At 38.3% G+C, this 7,947-nt stretch overlaps 1 pseudogene; it reads right to left on the bottom strand.

Moving 5' to 3' along the window:
- Positions 1 to 47: 47 nt before the first annotated feature.
- On the bottom strand, positions 48 to 1,037 carry LOC109451745 (high mobility group protein B1 pseudogene; annotated as a pseudogene).
- Positions 1,038 to 7,947: the final 6,910 nt, after the last annotated feature.

The raw sequence follows: 7,947 nt of genomic DNA, 5'->3' as shown, positions 1-7,947 counted from the left end.
TGGTATTCAGTTAATAGAACAGCACTGAATTCATATAAGATGCATCAGAGACAAATGAAGGTGAAAAAGCTACCATCCTCATGTATAACTAATTTGTCCTATGTACCAAGAGTCTGGTTTAAACTTCTATGCCAATTTACAACTCCCATATTGTACCAGGCAAGGTTAGTGGCTATTGAAAATACCAACAGGACAGGGCTAGTATTGAACACATTTGATAGTATGTTAATTATACAAAAAAAGACACTGTACAGTTTAAAAACAAGTCTTACACAGCCTTATATTTCTTTTTTTTTCTTTAGAAGGAGCAAGTGGTACACAGGGAGGTTAAATACTTTATAGACAACTAGAACCAACTTACTTATTATCATCCTCTCCATCTTCCTTCTCTTCCTCCTTTTTCTTGCTTTTTTCAGCCTCGATGACTCCCTTTTTTGCCGCATATCCTTATGCAAGAATACCTTTTTAATATTTTTCCTTCAGCTTACCAGCAGTGTTAGTCCACATCTCTCCCAGTTTCTTTGCGGCATCACCAGTGGATAGGCTGGGATGTTCTTTGATTTGGGGTCAATATTCAGAACAATAAAAAGACTGAAGGAGGCCTCTTAGGTGCATTGGGATCCTTGAACTTCTTTTTTGTTTGCCCTTGAGGAGGAATATAAGTTTTCATTTCTCTTTTATAACGGGCCTTGTCTGCTTTGCTGTATCTTCAAAGTTTCCTTTCTCTAGCAGAGATGGTCTTCCATCTTTCAGAACTTTTTGGAAAACTCTGAGAAGGTGATTGAAGCAGCTGGGTGCTTTTTCTTGTGTTCCTCCCAGCAAGTTTGCACAAAGAATGCATATGATGACATTTTGCTTTAAGTTTGAGGAGTAAGACATGGAATTTTAGTTATATTTTCCCAAGTGTGTATCCTATGTCTAGATGTGTAATTAATGCACAGTTCAGACAGTTTAGTTTAAAATATGTAAGTATATAACTAATTATTTGACATAATGAAAATGGGCAGAACCAGGTTATGATTTTAATCAACCACTTACATAACTATTTCCTCAACTTTAATAAGAGCCCTCCAAGGGTGACCAATCACTGATCTTGGATTGCCTGGGGCTTTCCTGGTTCTGTCATTGAAAATCCTGTATCCCGGGAACCCCCTCAGCCCTGAGCAACATGGAACGATCGGTCACTCTACCAAAGAGTCCAGAGGTTAGTGTTTCCCAATTATGTTTTTGTGATGAGGTACTAGTTTAAAAAAAAAAAAGTAAAAGGATCATTTCTTAAAAGAAATTTTAATTGACTTTCTTTAAAAAAATCCAGGTTGTAAAGCACTTTTATTAAGAGTATATACTTAAACCGACCTCATCTCTTCAAAAACTCAATGTTATTTTAAAACAAAAAGTAGAAATGGGGAGGAACTGTTCTGGTTAAAAGAGACTGAAGAGACATCTTAACCAAATGTGATGAGTAGATCTTGATTGGATCCTGGTTTTAAAAGTCTACAAAAGATTTTGTGGGTACAAGGGAATTTAGATATGGAGTAAATATTGGATGATATTATGAAATAATTGCTAAATTTCATAGTGTCAAAATAATATGGCCATGATAGGAGAATGTCACTATAGTTATGTGATGCATTTTGAAATATTTAGGGATAAAGTTTGTGATGTTTGCAACTTAAATGGTTCAGTAAAAAAATAATTTTTTACATGTATACATAAAGCAGAGTTAGCAAAATATTAACAATTATTCAGACTAGGGCACCTGAGTGTTCATTGTACTATTCTTTCCACTTTCCTGTACTTTAAAACTATTCATAAATGAGGTTGGGGGAAAAAGAGTAAAGATTTGACTATCATCACCATAATCTAGTGGGCAGATTTTCACATAATTGATAGGAGTCATTCAGCTATTAAAGAGCTCTTGATTTGGTAAAAAATGAAATATACTAATCATCTAGGATGCATTCCAGCCAAAAATGTGTACCTTAAAATGATCAAACCTTTCTTTAAGCCAAACTTCCATTATACGTTAGTATGGGAGATAAAGTGGCGACCTAATGGAAACCATAAAGAAGCAGCCAGAAAAATTCAGAAGAAGGGATGTTCTGCAGGACAGCTGCCCTGGTCTTTTCAACAAATTGGTATCATAAGAAGAACTATTTTTTATTAAAGAGACTTAAGGTGTATAATCAGAATCAATAGTTGTTTCTTGCTTGGACCCAGGTCTAGGCAGATACTCTACAAAGGATATTTTTGAGACAACTGGGAAGATTTAAATGGGAGATGAAAATTTATTGCCTTGGAAGGTAAAGATTATTAACTGAAAAAAACATGTTACAAAGCAATGTTTACAGTGTGATCTCACTTTGGTTAAAGGTTGTGTGTGCGTGTGTGTGTGTGTGTGTGTATGCACGTATAGAATAAGATGTAGAAGGGTAGCCACGCAAAAGTTATTTACAGTCTCTGGATGGTGACATTATGCTGTTTTATTTCTTTTGTTTTTGCTTAGATACATTTTTAATTTTCTACAGTATTCATGTTACTGCTTTTGTAGTTACTTTTTAAGGAGTAAAAAGATAAATGTCTTAATGGAGGTCCATTTCAAAAGGGTTGGCAATACTTCTTTATTAATAGACTCTTTAAGCTATCTATGGCCAAGATATTTTACAAGTTCTCAGTGCTGGCATTTGTCTGAATTTTTGGACGTATTCCTCTCCTGAGACTGGTCTGCCCGCTGTATTTCAGAACACTTTTAGCTTCAGTGTTGGGAAGACAAACTAGAGTCTTAAGATAAATGTTAAGATAAATAATAGATTGCTATATTTTGAGCAATACCTGTATGGGAAAAAGCAAATAGTTTTTACAATGGGATTCCAGTGTGCCAGCTTTAGGAGGTCATTTCCACCACAAGAGCTTCCCCTTGTGGAAAAAAGAGGCAGTAGTGTATATGGCAGAAAAATTCCATACTGGAAGTCAGCTCCAGTCCCCAGACCTGCCATTTGTTTTTGTGGGTTTTTTTACTGGAGGGAAAAATAGAGAAAACAAACTAATATGAGAAGTATTTTGGAGGTAGAATAGACAAAAAAACGTGCAAATAGAAAATAATATACCATGTTTCCCCGAAAATAAGACCTAACTGGATAATCAGCTCTGATGCGTCTTTTGGAGCAAAAATTAATATAAGACCCAGTCTATTATATATATTATATTATGTTACCTGGTCTATTATATAAATTATATTGTATTATATTATATATTATATTATATGACCTGGTCTTATTTTACTATAAGTCTTATTTTACTTATATTAATATAAGACCCGGTCTATTTTACTATAAGTAAGACCGGGTCTTATATTAATTTTTGCTCCAAAAAATGCATTAGAGCTGATTGTCCGGCTTGGTCTTATTTTCGGGGAAATACGGTAGTTAGCCATAGGATTATTTAATTTTGGACACATTTGAAGTCATTATTTCATGGGCCAGAACTGGAAAGTGTAGCATAGGGTGAATAGTGAAACGAGAAGACTGCCTTCTTGTTTATTTCCTAAGTAACTAGAAACGAGAGAAGAGTGCCTTCTGACATAAACTGTATGTACTGCACACACATTTGTCATCATTAAGTGCTGGTAATCTGATGCATTTCTTCACTGAATGCGTGCTGTATCCTTGTTAATCTACATATATCACTTCATTTAGTTCCTTTCTCCAGGACTCAAGGTGACCAAAGAAGAAAGCAAGCAAGTATGCAGCTCTCTTATGACTTGAAACTAAACAGAAGTTTAGATTTTTTTTACTTCTTTAGAAGTTTAGGTCTGGGGTGAAGACCCCCTTTCCAGGCTACTTGCGAGTCTTCTTATACTTAGCCAAGAAATATGGAACATACCTAACCTGGGCATACCTACCTCAGCTTCTACTTGGGGGCTTGAAGAGTGGAATCATGCTTAAAGAAGAGAGCCCAGGTAATAGTTTTACCTGCCCTCGTTTAAGGATGCCACAGATTAGCTTGATTTGAAAGTGTCACAGATTCCTTTGAGAAGTTCTTTCCCAGCTCAGAAATACTACAACTTCTCTTTTGCAGTTGACTCTTTATAAGAACTATTTAGATTAAGCTTTGATTTTTTTTTTTTTTTAAGATTTTATTTTGGAAGGGGAACAGGACTTTATTGGGGAACAATGTGTACTTCCAGGACTTTTTTCCGTCAAGTTCTTGTCCTTTCAATCTTAGTTGTGGAGGGTGCCGTTCAGCTTCAAGTTGTTGTCCTTTCAGTCTTAGTTGTGGAGGGCGCAGCTCAGCTCCAGGTCCAGTTGCCGTTGCTAGTTTCAGGGGGCGCAGCCCACCATCCCTTGCGGGACTCAAGGAATCGAGCTGGCAACCTTGTGGTTGAGAGGACGTGCTCCAACCAACTGAGCCATCTGGGAGCTCGGCGGCAGCTCAATCTTAGTTGCAGGGGGCGCTGCCCACCATCCCTTGCGGGACTTGAGGAGTTGAACCGGCAACATTGTGGTTGAGAGCCCACTGGCCCATGTGGGAATCAAACCGGCAGCCTTCGGAGTTAGGAGCACAGAGCTCCAACCGCCTGAGCCACCAGGCCGGCCCCCAAGCTTTGATTTTTTAATTCAGAGATGGCTCAGTTCTTCTCTTCTTGGTTTGTTATTTCTGTGACTTCAGGAGCTTCTCTTGGGTTCTTTATTTGTATTGGTCCCCTCACTAATAACATTCCTTATACTAATTTTGCACCTTTCATTTAAGATTAATAGTTGCTTCCAAAAGTTAATTAAATCTCAGAAACTCCCAGGCTGATGAGAGCCTTTAACAGAGAAGTTTACTTCTACAGGCAGAGTCCTGTGATTTCTGGCATTTTCACATAACAACTGTGAAGGAGATAGCTTTCTCCCACCTCACCAAAGTCCATCACCAAAGCAAAAGATCTTTGTGGAACAGTCATGCATAGCTTTCTTATTAAATTAATTGGACTCTTCTTTAGTCTGCTGGAAAGGGGAGATAACTAAGTAAACTGATGTCTGTTCCTTTCCCGCTTCCAACATGACCCAGAAATTTCTCTCCCCCCAATTCAAATCAAGGGTTGATGACACTGCTGTGATTGATGCCTTTTGTTCCCAGACCAAATTGTTTTTTATAGCCCACCCCCTGCCAGCACTTTCCAAAGTGCCACTGCCATTAGCTCCAGAGGGAGCCCTTCCTCAGGCTTCCTGGCCAGCAGCTGTGCCGTGATGGCAGGGAGCACGAAATGGGAGGAGAACGCAACTTGCAGACAAATGGGCGGCTAATCAGACCAACAGCCCCACCACTAGAACCATAAAAAAATTCCTTTTTTTTTTTTTTCCCACTTGCCTCATCTGCAATTCTCAGCGGAGGTGGGGGGAATGCTTCTTGGAAAATTATGGCTTCATATTGTCCATCAAAAGTGGCCTCAAATTCCTCACTCCCCCACCCCTTTTTGTTTTTCAAACCCATTCTGCTCATTGAGCTCAATATTGTCAAATCATTATAGACCTTACAGATATTAAAAGGACAATAAAGGAATATTATGAACAACTTTATGCCAGTAAATTCAACAAATTAGATGAAACAGACAAAGCCCTTGCAAGACACAAAGCTACCAACAATATGTCAACCTAAACTAAAATTTCTGGATCCTTCTTTAAACTATCATCAGAGTTTGGATCTCAATGTTCAGCTCTTTTATTTTGAAACAGCTCTACTGAGTTTACCTAATTAGCATTCTCAGTTCTTCTGGGATCTGGACACAAGTTTTCTAACTGGGGGATGGAGAGGTTAGGCTGCTTTATAAGAATAAGCATCTCAGGGGTTAGTAAATCTTAATCAGGATTGTAAGATCCTGATCCTTCTGGGTGGCCTTCATGTTGGGACCAGGATGACAACCTCTCTGGACTTTATCTCTCGTTTCTGGTCCTTGCCAATGTGAGAACATTTCAAGGAGTCTTTAACGTATATATGTGGTAGAGCCTCTTGCACCTTAAAATGGTTAGACAAGGACCAGTATAAAACAGTCAGTCTACAATGAGGTTGAGGCTTTGGAAACAAGCACATCCCTTTTCAGCGGTGCTTGTTTTTATAATGTGTCATTTAGCAAATGGACTGTGAGGAATTAGTCATGCCAAACTTCTAACCATCCGATGACTGGCTACAGACTAAACATCCCCAATGAAAATTTTGACTAAAGCTTCAGTTTTCATTTTAATGTTCAATTAAAATACTATATTTAATAGGACCCCCAAGTTCTAGTCTAATTTCACTTGTTTGCACCTTTCAGCGATACAAGTTCAACACTTAAATGGCAAACCATTATGAATTCCTTCCTGCCTCCCAGGGTTGGTTTAAGAAAAGGTAATGTTTGAAATCGTTGTGATCTTTATGGTAAGAAACAGTATACTAAATCAAGTAAAATAGTAATATTGTTAGGGATATTATCCCATCGGTGAAATCACTTTTTACATCCCTCTTTCTGTTGCTAATATGGTAGGTCCCAACCTGAACACACTATTGTATGTAGGAAGCCAAACCCTTTGTTTCACCTTCCTATAGGTTGGGGGTACCCCCAACTGCTCTGCCCTCTTGGCTCCTCAGTAGTTACCTACCTTTGAAGCTTGACCCTGGGCTCTCCTAAGCCACCTGAGCTGGCCTTTTCACTGGATTCCATGCCCTTGCATCTTATCATTTGCATTTGTTAATTGTAAACTGTACTCATTTTTTAAAATTAAATATAGTTGACATACAATATTATATTGGTTTCAGGTGAATTTGGTATTCCTGACCTTCATATGAGCTGCTATGAAGATTTTGAAACTATGAAACATCACCGAGTGAAGGTGTTTAAAACAGTGTGCTAACGTGCGTTCTTCCTGTCTGGTTGGCCAGGAGACTCAAACTGAATGGGTACTGCCTGTATTGAAACCAAGTTTCCTACTTCCATTGGGTAGCTAGGTTTGAAATTAATTCTCTCTATGCCAGTCAACAAATACTTATTTAATATCTAGTGTATACCTAATATGGTGAAAAAATATTATATATTTGTAATCAGGCATTCAGGACTCCCACCTGCTGGCCGGTGCTTATCCTTCCAACCGTGTCTCCCCAGAACCTGCCTGTGTGGGCACTGAAGTAGCTAGAGTGGTCCTCTTTGCTCTCCTTGCTCATTCCTACCTCTGGACACTTGCTGAAGCCATTCTCTTCCCTTACTCCTCTCCCCCTCATCACTGACCCTGGAAGACACTCCTCTTTTATGCTTATACTGTTCCTAGCCTAGAAGGTAATTTCCTGTAATTTTGCTCTAATGCATGCTTATTTCTTGTGCCTGTGACCTACTTATTCATATGCTTAATTTCTGACTTCTCTGGAGCTTAATAATATATACCTTTGAAATAATGTCGTGGACAGTATGTTGAAATGGCCGTTGGAAACAGCAAAGCAGCTTTGTATCCTAACTATGACTTCCCAGTTTTGTGACTGTGGAAAAAGTTGCTTCAACTCGCTGATTTTGTTTCCTCATCTATAAACTGGGAATAATGTAATGATAGTGCCTATCTTGCAGGGTTGTTGTCAGAATTAAATGTAATAGTGTATGTGAAAGTACCGAACACGGCCTGATGGCACAGAGGGAGCACTCAGTCGATGTTAGCTATTATTATTTACGTCATGGATTTTTAACTTATTTACGTATGGATTATGTTCCCATTATTAATGGAAGTATTACTATCTATTGTTACCTATTATATGCCAAGCACCGAGGCAATTTCATCTATGTTATCTTATTTAATTCTCAATACAATCTTGAGGTTTAAGCAGTTCGATCTAGAGGCCATATCTAGGAATTATGAGAGCCAGGCTTTTGACCTAATTATACTTGGCTCTCAAACGTTTCCATTACTTCATGGTGCTTTTTCAAAGACATGGGAAACTTCTTGT

Source organism: Rhinolophus sinicus, chromosome 5, assembly GCF_057876585.1.
Source record: "Rhinolophus sinicus isolate RSI-liver-muscle chromosome 5, RSI-T2T, whole genome shotgun sequence".
In the NCBI taxonomy this organism is placed as follows: Eukaryota; Metazoa; Chordata; class Mammalia; order Chiroptera; family Rhinolophidae; genus Rhinolophus; species Rhinolophus sinicus.
The sequence above is the reverse complement of the archived record's forward strand: the minus strand, read 5'-3'. Positions and strand labels throughout refer to the sequence as shown.